The 13,195-nt window shown below is 45.6% G+C and overlaps 1 pseudogene; it reads left to right on the top strand.

Annotated features, from left to right (window-relative positions):
- Window positions 1–5,040: 5,040 nt before the first annotated feature.
- Window positions 5,041–6,545, top strand: LOC147736707 (uncharacterized; annotated as a pseudogene).
- The last annotated feature ends 6,650 nt before the right edge of the window (window positions 6,546–13,195 follow it).

The raw sequence follows: 13,195 nt of genomic DNA, 5'->3' as shown, positions 1-13,195 counted from the left end.
CATCCTACTTGACTTGAGTGCCGCCTTTGACACTGTGGCACACTTCACCTTGCTACAGTGTCTTAACAAAGGTGGAGTAAATGGGGCAGCGCTGAGATGGATCCAATCTTTCCTGACTGATAGGGGCTTTCAGGTCAGACAGGGAGAACACTACTCCTGCGTGTTCAACCTCGATCAAGGGGTCCCTCAGGGCTCTGCTCTGAGCCCTACCTTGTTCAACCTATACGCTTCCCCTGTAGCCACCATTGTGGAAACTCATGGCATCCAACTAGTGTCATATGCCGATGACACACAGCTGGTCATCTCGCTGTCACGGGCACCTGATGTCGCGGCATCCAGCTTCAGTGCTTGCATGCAGGAGCTTGCATCCTGGATGTCTAACAACTGCCTGAAGCTGAATGGGTCCAAAACTGAAGGGCTCGTGGTGGGAGGTGGTCCGACTGTGTGGTCCTCGGCTTGGTGGCTAGACTGCCTGGGCTCTACTCCAGTGCCTTGTCAACAGGCCAAAAATCTCGGGGTATTATTTGACTCCGATTTGTCATTTGCTCCCCAGGTTAATCGGTGGTCGGAATGTGCTTCGGTATACTCAAGAGCTTACGTAAGGTCCTGGACCTACTTCCTGTTGGTGCCAGGCAGACTCTTGTGCAACCCTTGGTCACATCTAGGCTCGATTATGCTAACCTTCTATATCTGGCCATAACAGCAAGGAGCCTCAACCATCTCCAGGTACTTCAAAATGCCACAGCCCGGCTGGTGCTGAGGCTTCCTAGGAAAACGTCCTCTAAAGCTGCTCTGAAGTCCCTTCACTGGCTTCCGATCAGAGAAAGGATTACCTTCAAAGCACTATTCATGTGTCATCGCATCATTGGAGGCAGGGCGCCCGCCCCCCCTCATTACCCCCTACAGACCAGAGCGGATGCTTAGATCCTCTGGCACCGGTCTGGCAGTTGTCCCCAAAATCCATAAAGCTCGCATGGGGGGCAGATCTTTCAGGCTCCTCACAGTCAAGAACTGGAACTTGCTTCCAACAGAACTTCGCCTCGAACCTTCTGAGGCCAAGTTCCGCAGAGCCCTAAAAACCTACCTCTTCCGCCTAGCACTGCTGTAAGCTCTTGATCTGAATACTCCACACTTCGCTCTCAGCGCGGGGACACGCCGGGGCGCGTAACCATTCGCTTTATAAAACTACATAATAATATTAATAATAATAATAAGTATAATAATAATAAGCCATCTTGTTTTCGGCAGCCATCTTGTCTGCCTTGTGCTCACCATATGCTCTGTCCTTCCTTGCTGTCGTTTACGCTTATGGACAGACTATATTTAGGTTCTGCTACTCTGCACTTGCGCAGAAGACACTATAACTGTTCACATATGTCTTAGTCCAGTGGTTCCCAAACTTTTGACTCCTGAGGACCCCCACTGAATCACTACTGGAAGCCTGGAACCCCCAAGCAATTTGCACAATTTAAATTATTTAATTCATTTTTAAAAACGTCTTTTGAAGCAGAGGCTATTTCAGGAGGGAGACACGATAGACGTAATCAATATCAAATGTCTGACTATTTGCCGTCTGATTTGAAAGTTTGTGCTTATGCATAGGACTGCCTAGCATGGGGTAAGGTATCAGTCGAGGTTCCGGTAGATCAGACGGGTCCCTATGTTACAGCACATGTTTTGGGTTCTACTGAGCAGTTTCTGGTTGCTACAGGAGTTACTCGTAGCCCCTTATTTAAACAATTGGTTCCAAGTGCACCCCTGTCTGGCTTAACCATTACATCAATAGGTTACTGAGACTACACCATCTGTAACAGCTAGTTGCTTCCATGTATAGAAAATTACAGTACCATAACATGCTCTGAGAGGGATCATCGCCCGCAGATTACCACCCTTGCCCTAACCTTAGCACACCACAAACCATCAAAGTTACACATCAAGGTGCTCATTCGGAAAATTTTAAGCAATTAAAATGGAACAATGCCATTATTCCTACTATCATGAAGGAGTGAGCTCATGTCACATTATAACCCAATAACCAGCTGCTCTCAAAGAACTGAACTGACTGGCTACATTTCCGTACGCCACTTCTGACAGCCAGTTAGACAACAGGTTGGTGCTGGAGTAAAACAATGCACTACTTCCATACACACTATGGCTTTAAAGAAAATTTGGAACAGAGCCCTCAGAAAAGCCGGGAGGACACCCGAGAGCGGAGAGTTAACACTAGCTTACAAAACAGCACAAGAAACTATAGACAGGCATGCTATGTAAAAAAAACAACATCGTCTACAGCAGTTTTGGTGCACCCTGTATTGTGCAAGTAAAACTCAAGGAAGTTCTGGCCAATGGTGCACAGACAAATTAATGGAAACTGCGGGCTCACCAGTGCAAACCTTTCTGAGCAAGAATGGGTAACATGTCTGATCAGTGACTTCCACGCAGGTGAAAGGAACGATGACTGTGGGAGCGCGGGCCGGATAAACAGACGCGGAGGCTGTATGTATTTCTTAATGTTGTCGGTTTTTATTAGTGTGACAAAAGTAGTCAGGTGTAGGCGGGATATTTCTGTGCTCTTCAGAGTTGCCTTCCCTTTCTCTGATGGTCTTGCATCCTCCTTCTTGCCTTCTCTAGTAAGGCTCCCTTTTTTCCATTTTTACGGATTTTTACAGATAAATACAGACAGAAAACAATGTGTTTTCTGTCTGAATTTATTTTTAAAAGTGGATAAATACAGAAAATGTTGCTTCTTTTAAGTGACTCTCATGCTGTTTTTCATAAATGATAGGCCAGCAGTTTAGCAGGTGGACAGCATTGGAAATTAAAAAGCAGGATGGAATTTCTTTAAATAAAGGCATTTGTCAACATACATTCATGGTATAGTGCTAGTTTTTACCAGTGGATGTGTTGGTATGTAATATTTGGCAGCTTAAATAGCTAAAACTCAACTGACATCACAGTATGAGTGCGCGTCTATCAGTTAAATAGATGTGGAAATGTACAGTTTTACAACTTCATTTATACTCAAAACAGAAAATAAATATGGATAAATACAGATAAAATGGCCCAAAAATAAATATAGATAAATACAGACAGAAATGGGCAAATAATAAATACCATGAAACTGGGAACCCTAATCAAAAATGGGGAGAGAAAGGAGCAGTCAGTCACTGACCTATAAGTGTGTATATACATTTGTGTACCCCTCACCACACCCGTCTGGTGTCGTAGGAAAAGAGAAAAGTGGGGGTTCCCACGGAGAGGGAAGGACACATGAAGAAATAAAACAAACTACAGAAGAAAGACAGGCCCTGGAATACTTCTTCGCAGGTATGTCATATGCAGTAGTGGCGGCTCCTGCTTCAAGTTCAGCAGGTCTTTGGTTACGTTTAGGACGATTGCGGCGACCCCTTTTCTCTCGGGTCTTTACCGCAGGGGTGTCTAGGGACCCGTGGAGTGTGCACACTGAGTGAAACAATGCATTGTTTTTTAACCTATGAAAGCAATTCTGGCCCAAAGTTGTCAACATTCTATATTGCTTTTATAGGTTAAAAAAACAATCCATTGTTTACACAAATTATAAATGTACAGTAGGGAAACAGACTCTTCTCATCATTATATAGAACTGCTTTAATTAATAAATCATTCCTGCATTTGAAAAGGGGGGGCTCTTGGCCCCCCCGCCCGCATGGCGGCGCGGCGACCGCCTCCCCCCTCCATGCCTCCCGGTGGTGGGGCGTGCCCTTCCGGGCGCGCCTCACCGCCGATTGGTTGGCGCCCTCCCTGACCCGGACGTCATTGTAGGACTTCTGGGTCAGGGGGGGGCGGGCCGCAGGAGGGGCTGGGTGGGGGCCTAACCCCCCCCCCCCCCCCACCACCTGGCCCCTTGTGGATAAAGAAGCGGGGAGCGCCCAGGAGACCCTCTTGTTCTCTGGACGCTCCCCCACAGCGTGTCGTGCCCCGCGCTCGGGGCTTCTTGTTTTATTAATTTTATGTCTCTTTTTTCTTTCAGGTTCGGACCCGTAGGAGCCTCCAGGATTGCTGTTGAGAGTGTTTTTCCCGCTTTTAATCCGGACTGCAGCGGTGCTACTGAAGGGGTTTGCTGTCGGACCTTCGAGCATCGCGAGGGAGTTTCGTGCGGCGGGGGGAGCTGGCCACAGGTCACAGGAGGCGGTGTGCGGAGCTGTGTGAGGTATTTTTCGGGGGCGGGACTTGCCTTCGTGTCAGCTGATCGGGGTGTAAAGGAGCCGATCCCCAGAGACACGGTAGCATCGGGCCATTTCTTTGTTCTCCGCCGCCCTGCCCGCTTTAATTGACTGCTTGTTGTGCACACGATTACATCGGGGCATTTCGTTTTTCTCCCCGCCCTGCTGAGTGTAATTAACTGCTTGTGGTGTGTTTCCGGCGCCTCCAGCCTGCACTAGCTATCGGGCACATAGTTTAAGGTGAAGCGAAGCAGGGTCGACCAGGGTAGGACCTGGATGGGAGACCCTTAGTGGATGTTGTGCTGATTTTGGGATCTAAATACAGAACAAGGGGTTGTTTTTTATTAAGGTTGCGACTGTACTTAGTTAGGTGATCTTAACAGCCAAGGACAGCTTTGGGGGGTGGTTACCTGGGGGGTTCAAGCCTCCAATAAGTTCGCCACTTTGTTACAGAATTCTATTTCATCAAGTGTTCCTAGTTCATATTGCCAAGTATTGATACAATCTTTTATTCCACGCAATTTACGACAATATTTGCGACATTTCACGTGGTGAGCTCAAGGAGGTGAACATAAGACGTGGTTGCAGATCCGATACCGGCGGGGAGTGCGCAGGATTTGATCGGTAAGAGGAGAGCGGGGGGCAAGCATTTCATAGCTTCTGGTTGCCGCCGGGTGAGTCTACGTAGAGTTTACTCACCCCTGACAAACCGGATAAGCCGGGGCGTTGCGGTTGCCGTTGCATGGTGCTTACAGCCCCCTGTACATCCTCCAGCTGGTGAAGGTACAAAGCGCACGGTCAGCTAACATTAGGAGTGTAGGGCAGTGGCGTGCGAACCATGCCGGGGCCAAGGGGTGGTAAAATGGGGTCTAGCATGGATGCGATGATGCATGCAATGATGCGTGAAATGGCTCAAATTAACAAGAAGTTGGGGAAGGTTGATGAATTAGAGGCCCGCATAAATGAGAGGTTTTCTGATCCCCCAGGCCCATCAGGCAGGCCAGTGCGGGAGAGAACGGCACCCTTGCCGAGGGGGGATTTTGTTACCCCACCTAAGAAATCCAAGGCCAAAAAGCCAAGGTACAGTGCCCCGGCCCCTGTACCCCTAGTACCAGTCCCTGATGTGCCGGTACCTGCAATACCAATTCCTCTTGCGCCTCCACCGGCAATTCCAGCGCCCGTAGCACCGGTCCCCCCTGCAGCACCGGCCCCCCCTGCAGCACCTACCCCCCCGGCGCCCGTGGGGCCGATACCAGTCCCGAGTGGGCCACCGACACTCGCCCCTTTGCCTGATGCGCCAGGGCCGTCAGACATTCCCCCTGGGGTCCCAGATGTGCCAGCTGGTAACCCGGACCCGGTCCCGGTTGAGTTGGTATCTCAGATAGCGGCCTTATTGCCTTGGCTGCGAAAAGGGGGTGTGTGTCTTGCCTCATCTGATCATGCGGCAGAAGCGGTGAAATTGGTAGAGAAGATTAAGGCTGCTACGGCGGCTGACAGTACTGCGGTGCCCGTATCTTCTTCACTTACAGGTTCCAGTCCCGCCCAGCCGAATGGAGATAGTGTGCTACCGGCCCAGGCGCCCGTAAATGGTAAGGAGGTGGCGCTGCCCCTCTTGGGGGACGGCGTAGTGCCATCCAGGAGTGAGAACTTGGACCAACATGTGTCCCAGGCAGTGAAAAAGTTGATTTGGGCGGGAAAGTATGTATACATTTTTTCTTTGTTATTAGACAATAGGGAGATGGAACAAGCTAAGTTACTAAAGGAATGGATGCATCCAAGTGAATGGAGGGCACAGTGCTCCAGGTTCAAGGTAGAGGAGACTTTAAAGAATTGGATCAGGGCTTTTTCCGTCCTTTCGGCTATCACGGCCGAACGCCCCCCCAATGTGCAGGCAGCAATGTCTTGCTACATGAGTAGGATTGTGGGGTGGAGCGACCAATATACTGGGGATGTCTGGAGGGAGTATGATGTTAATTTCAGGAAGGCCAAAGAATTTAATACATCATTAACGTGGGACGTGGTGGATTCTATGTCCTGGCACAAGCAGTTCTCAGGGGACACAGCCCCTACACAGGCTACCAGTGCAGTCAGGGTGTTCTCCGCCAGACCCCAACAACCCTTTCGGTCAAATCAAGGGAGTGAGGTACCGGGGAAGAATAGGGGGGGGGGTCAGAGAGGAAAGGGGTATGTTGGGACTTTAATAAGCGATCCTGCACAAGGGCCCAGGGCACCTGTAGATTTAGACATGCGTGTGCAATCTGTGGTCACCCGTCCCACCCCGAGACAACGTGCAGGAACAAGCAAGGTAACCACGGTCACAGGGGAAGGGGGAAGCCAGAGTAATTCAGACAAGCCGCCCCCCCCTATGCCAATAGACGTTTTTGCAATGATCCCGTGGTTGAATAGATACCCTGATCGCACAGCGGCCACTCTACTTCAGGAAGGTTTTTCACAAGGTTTTAGGATCCCGGCGATGGGTTACACAGGTAGCCCACACTGCAAGAATCAACTGTCAGTAACACAGAACCCGGAGGTGGTGGCCGCTAAGATTTCCAAAGAACTGTCGCTAGGCAGGATAGCTGGCCCCTTCCAGGAGGTGCCTGTCCACAATTTTGTGTGTTCACCTCTTGGGGTAGTACCCAAAAAAGAGAAAGGCCAATTTAGACTGATCCACAACCTATCGGCCCCGAGGGGGGCATCCTTGAACGATGCAATTGATGAGGGGATTTGTAGTGTGAAGTATGCCTCATTTGACCAGGTGGTTGATTTATTGCGTGCTCTGGGAACAGGAGCATTAATGGCAAAGTCTGACATTGAATCTGCTTTCCGTCTTCTCCCAGTACATCCGATGGATCACCACCTCTTAGGTTTCACTTTTGAGGGCAGGTTTTACATGGACAAATGTATGCCCATGGGCTGTTCCATATCATGTGCATACTTTGAGACATTTAGCTCATTCTTAGAATGGGCTATGAGACAGGCGACGGGCCACCAACAGGTCATGCATTACTTGGACGATTTCCTTTTCTTAGGTGCGGCAGACTCTCAGGAGTGTGCTTGGGCATTGCAGGAATTTTGCGTGCTCATGTGGGCTTTTGGGGTCCCGCTGGCACCAGGGAAGACGGTTGGCCCAGCCACTTGCCTGGAATTCCTTGGTATCGAAATTGACTCAGTTGAGGGATGCTTCAGGTTACCCAGGGACAAGGTGTCTAAGTTTAGGGCAGCTCTGCATCAATGCCTATGTGAAAACAAGGTTTCCTTGCAGCAGCTGCAGGAAGTGGTCGGGCAACTGAACTTTGCACTGCGGGTCATCCCAATGGCCCGCCCATTCTCACGCTCTATTGCCCAGGCTATGAAGGGATTGCGAGAGAAACATCACCGCACTAGGCTGTCATCTGAGGTTCGCCAGGATATGCATATATGGATGGCATTCTTGGAGGACTTTAATGGCAGGGTAGTGTGGTCAGGTCCCCCAGCTACATCAGCAGAGTTAGGTCTGTGGACAGACGCTGCTGGTAGTGTGGGCTTTGGTGCCATCCTCGGGAACAAATGGGTCGCCCAGCGGTGGCCGGAAGAATGGAGAGCGTGGGGTCTGACCACCAACATTGGCTTCCTGGAACTTTTCCCAGTGTGGGTGGCATTGAAGGTCTGGCCAGAACACCTATGTAACCAATCAGTGGTGTTCTGGTCGGATAACATGAGAGTGGTGGAATGTAGTGAAATGTGCTGAAATATGTTTTGTTGTTCCGATTGTGTTAGGCCTTTTTCTCCCTTTGTAGCGATACGTTGATACGTGATGTAATTTAGTTAGAGTAGTTGTCCTTTAGCCTTTTTTCCCATAGGTCGTCGTATTTATTAGGTATGGGGCATGCGGTAAGGTCATGACCGGTGAGCAGCTATTTTTAAGGTCTGAGGGGGCGGGCATCATCCCATGGAGGTTCCCGCCCAAGGGGAGGGGCCACTGGCACCTCCTAGAACTTCAGGGGCAAGGTAATTGGTGTTTCAGAGGGGCGCTAGTTGGAGTAGTCACGCTTTCTTTAGGCTGGTAGCCACCCCGCGCGCGCATACTCATGACGTCACCGGATGGCGCAGAGTAAGGGCCCTCCTTTAGTGGGTAAATGGAGTTCACGGCGTGGACCGGGTAATTACCAGGCCCGGCTGCGCATGCGCACATCTCTAGGTGAGGCGCAGCTAGTAGGACCTGACACCGGTTAGCGACCTTGCCATATGGCCAGAAATGTAGTATACAAAAATCTAGATGAGGATGTTAGATTCGGTTAGGAAACAATCTGTATTAGAGTTTCTGTTAAGGTTAGTCTCTCAAACTTGTTGACAATATTGTATCTAATGTCCTGCTGTTTTTTGTATAAATTGTTTATCATGCTATTAAAATTTTATAATTTTCATATCTTAATAAAAACGGCCGGGGGGTTTTGCGACCCCCCGCCTTCCAAAGATAACCCTGTTTCATGTTCATGTTTCCGGGGGTTGGTGTGGTCATTTGGGGGGGGGGGGCGGGGCGGCAGCCAGTCGCTGACCATGTAGAATAAACCAGCTCCAGAAGAGTAATGCAGGCCTCTGTGGCACAGGGTGTCGACAACGCTTAGTGGGGGCGGGATTCATCCGGGGGGTCCTCAACCAGCCTCCGGTCAATGAATATTTGTGAGTCTCGGGAGACTTAGTGGCCCTTTATCACATTCTACGGGGGGGGCATTGTTTTGTGTTACATCATCACTGTACAACACATAAAAAGATGTTTGCTATTTTATACAAGTGAGCCCTTCAGCTAATAATAATCCTGCTTTAATGAATATCATTGCACATTAACCAAACTTAAGTAAACACACAAAATGTGATGATCGTTGAGTCTTTTTAGTGGAAATACACAAAGGTTTGTATTTAATGTTACTGGTTCCCAGAGACAGCTATGACCTTGTCCAATAATTGAGCATAATATGCCCAACAAATAGAAGAATAACAGCTCAAACTCATGAGTTTACTGGGAATGTTGATGCATTTTCCTGTCTTGAACCACGTCTGTGCGCCATTGGCTTCTAATCCTACTTAATTTGAAAAACGACATCAATGTCATTCAGCTCTCCATGCTGCAGAGCAGCTATCAACACTGCCACCATTCCAACCAATCACAGCTTGGATCCCAGGCTAGAGCCTACCTGAGGCTCTGCCAATGACAGACGGTGTAATGTGGGCCAATCACAGCCTGAACTGCCCTGAGAGTGCTACTGATGCAACAAACTAGGAATATCTTGGTTGCCTGAGGTGCGATACAAAGCAAGCACAATCTCCCCTGGAAAGAAGATCCAAACAAACACAATGCTCTCCCTAAGAAACCCAAAATGAGCCCATCCCCCACAAACCATCAAAAGGAGGATCATGAACAATAAAATGCAATGGGCACTATTCACAAGGTTAACTTACAAATTGATATGTGTAATTTTCTCCTACACTTTTGAGAAGCTTTACTACTTTGGGTTATTCACAAAATCCAAGGGTAAAGTTACTCAGAAGTGTAGACTCGCACATACCAACCATGGAAAAGGTGATGGAGCCAAATCTAAAAGTGTGAGTTACTGTGTCAATAAGAAAGAGTAGTGAGTCCAGCAGCACACATGGTCAACCAGTTGTACCGCGACACCGTTCCGCAGAAACTAATGAAAATAGGAACTTAAAATAAAACTCCATCGTAAATAATAGTAAACTGAATTAAAGTCTTAATCTATGTTTATTAATCATTAAAAAAGTTAATAAATATTTTTGTAAATTAATTTTATATATTTATTTTCAATATAGAAGGAAAGGAAAAAATGTTACAGCACTATTAACCTGATTTTGAATCAAATCTTTAATTAATAAATTTAAATGTATTAAATTAAATTAAGTAAACAATTCTTGCCTAAAGTAAAAAGCACTGTTTATATTATGCATTGGTATTTATTAAAATGGATGTATAAAGTTATTTAAGAGTGATTTATTTTTATTTTAATGAACATGAATGTTACATCAATTTTAAATTAAAAAAGATATTTTAAACATTTTATAATTCAATAATACTTATAATTTATTTGTCATTTATTTTACTTTAACATTAAATTATATCTATTTAAATCTATTTATATTTTTGGGTAATTTAACTAATTATAATTTAATTGAATTTAATATTATTTCCAATGGGGTTTTATGTTGCAGTACCAGTGGTTGGCCATGTGTGATGCTGGGCTTACTTCAGTTCTGAGCGGGAGTCATTTACTGCTGTCTTGGGCTCCTTTTTAGCTGCAATAACTTTAGAGGTACCGTTTGTTAACAGTGCTGGGCTTACTCTTTCATGGGTGGGTACATACCCCTCCCTAAAACTACCTTACCTACCTTACCCCTCTCTAAACTCACCCTCCTGATCCTCTTCCACATTTGCTCCTAAGTAGCGAACTTAGTAATAAACTAAAGCTAGGGGAGTTGGAGATTTATGCTCCTAGGTTTGAGGATACTATTGGGTAGTACTTTTGTAGAACTACTGTAGTACTAATAAACATACTACAAAATGCAGTTTGTGAATAGGGCCCACATTATTCCCATGGGTGAAGAAAACATTTTTGTAACATGCATCAGAAGCATACACCTTGCCTGCATACTTAACTTTAAAGAGTGAGATGCAGACCGCCAAATTCTTCCAGACTGCAGTATATTAAATCTTTATGACATAACCTGAATTCCTGAAGCACAATTATGATTCCTACATTATATTCATTTGATAGTCACATAAAAGTATTTATTGCAAATTGATTTAACTTTCTTTCCTAAACAACTTAGTTTGAGTCATGCATTTATTTACTTTTGCACAGATGTACGATAGCAGACGTCTCCAACGAGTAGCTCATAAGCTACCTGTAAGTAGCTCTCCTATAAGCAGCCCAGACTATTAATATAGAATCTTTTGCTTGGTTGAATTAATATATGTATACCAAAAATTTGAAAATGTGTACACAATACGAAAATGGGTGAATTTTCAGAACACATAAGCCGTATGAAGACAAATAGATGAATTTTCAAAATGTACTTGAAGGTATTATTTGAGTGATAAATTATGTAGCGTTAGAAAGACTTATTTCTCATCACCTTAGTGCCGGGGGCACGGGACCGATGGCTTATATGTAATAGCCATGCCCAGGCTTTCCAAATTGATAACAGTTTTTATTTTACTTCTGGGGACATTGCTGATGCACTGGCATGATCACTGCTGATAATCTTGGATGGCTGCTCACTACTGCACCAATAATAGTAGTTTTGGATGATTTTCATTAAATATAGGTAGCTCTTAGTGCGGACCAATTTGCTATTTCGGGCCGTTCACAAATGCTAAAGGGCCTTTCCATATGTACAAAGGCCATTTGTGAATCGCAAAATATGATTTCTACCCAGTGGAAACCTCCTTTTGCATTTTTGGGGGATTTCCTTTTTGCTATTTTCTCGGCGCATTTACAAAACAATTTAAAAAAGAACCTCAAAATGCTTTTTTTTAAGTGCTATAAAGCACACACATGCCCCTAGGGAATATGTGCACTTTACATGTGCACCACTTTTTTCGGGATGCATCAAGGGAGGGTCTTAGGCCAATAGTCATCCTTGCTTTGAAATGCAAAATCATTCATACCTATGGGTCTTTGGGTCAATAGGAAAAAATCGGTTTGTATTTCCTTAAATAGCAATTTACTAAAGCGATTCTGGCTCTGTAGAAATCGCTATTAGGAAATCACTATTTTTGTACATATAGGGGCATATGTAGGTAATTTTCGTTTTGCGATTCTCAAATTGCGATTTTTAGGGAATCGCAATTAGAGAATCACAAAACGAAATGTAGGTAGGATTTGCAAACTTTTTAGCGAATCGCACTTATTACTTATTTGCGAATTCGCAAATTTAGATTCGCAAATAAGGAATACCTTCTCATTCATTCCTATGGGCTGGAAGGCCCATAGGAATGAATGGGAAGACATTCTCAATTTGCGATTCTCAATTAGAGAATCGCAAATTGAGAATGCAATTTCAGGGTTCTAAGGGTGTCAATAGGACACCCTTTTTCACCCCTGAAATTAACATGGGTGCACATGCCTTAAGGTCATGTATGTGACCCACATGGCACTTTGAAAAATGCCAAAAAGTGCATTTTTCAAAGTGCATTTTTCAAAGAAATGGCAAAATACCACCAACCTGACGTTGGTGGTATTTTGCCATTCCTTAAGCCAAAATTTGCACAACTTGGGTGCTTCCTGCATTTGCGATTCCTTAGATGAAATAGAAAAATAAGTAATCGCGAATTTCAGCATTTGCGAGCGCAAATGGTCTTCATACATATGGCTCCATAATTTCCTAAATACCAATTTCTCATGATTCGCTATTTAGTAACTGCTTAACTAGAATTTTGTACATCTGTCCCTTACTTTCTAAGACTTCCCACATTTTCCTGCACCCCCATCACAACATGGCCACCACCCAGTTATTGCACAGAGTCCCTTTTTTGTTCATACACAACTAAGTGAAGATCTGCTGGTTAAAGAGTACGCAATCTCTACTATTTAGCCAGTGAATTTCTGAATAGTGAAGTTTTCGGATATTTTGCGGTTTGCCAGCTAAATAGCAAAGATTTTGAAATATTGGGCTGGCTTCTGAAGAAATAGCTGAGATTATGGAATATTGGGCTGGCTTCTGAAGAAATAGCTGAGATTATGGAATATTGGGCATGTTTCTGGATAAATAGCAGAGACTAGGGATTTTTGGTCCGGCCTCTGGAGAAATAGCAAAGACTAGGGATTTTTGGTCCGGCCTCTGGAGAAATAGCAGAGACTAGGGATTATTGTGCCGGCTTCTGGATAAATAGCAGCGACTAGGGATTTTTGGTCCGGCCTCTGGAGAAATAGCAGAGCTAGGGATTTTTGGTCCGGCCTCTGGAGAAATAGCAGAGCTAGGGATTTTTGGGCCCG

The sequence above is a fragment of the Lissotriton vulgaris genome, chromosome 1_2, assembly GCF_964263255.1.
Source record: "Lissotriton vulgaris chromosome 1_2, aLisVul1.2, whole genome shotgun sequence".
Lineage (NCBI taxonomy): Eukaryota > Metazoa > Chordata > Amphibia > Caudata > Salamandridae > Lissotriton > Lissotriton vulgaris.
The sequence above is the reverse complement of the archived record's forward strand: the minus strand, read 5'-3'. Positions and strand labels throughout refer to the sequence as shown.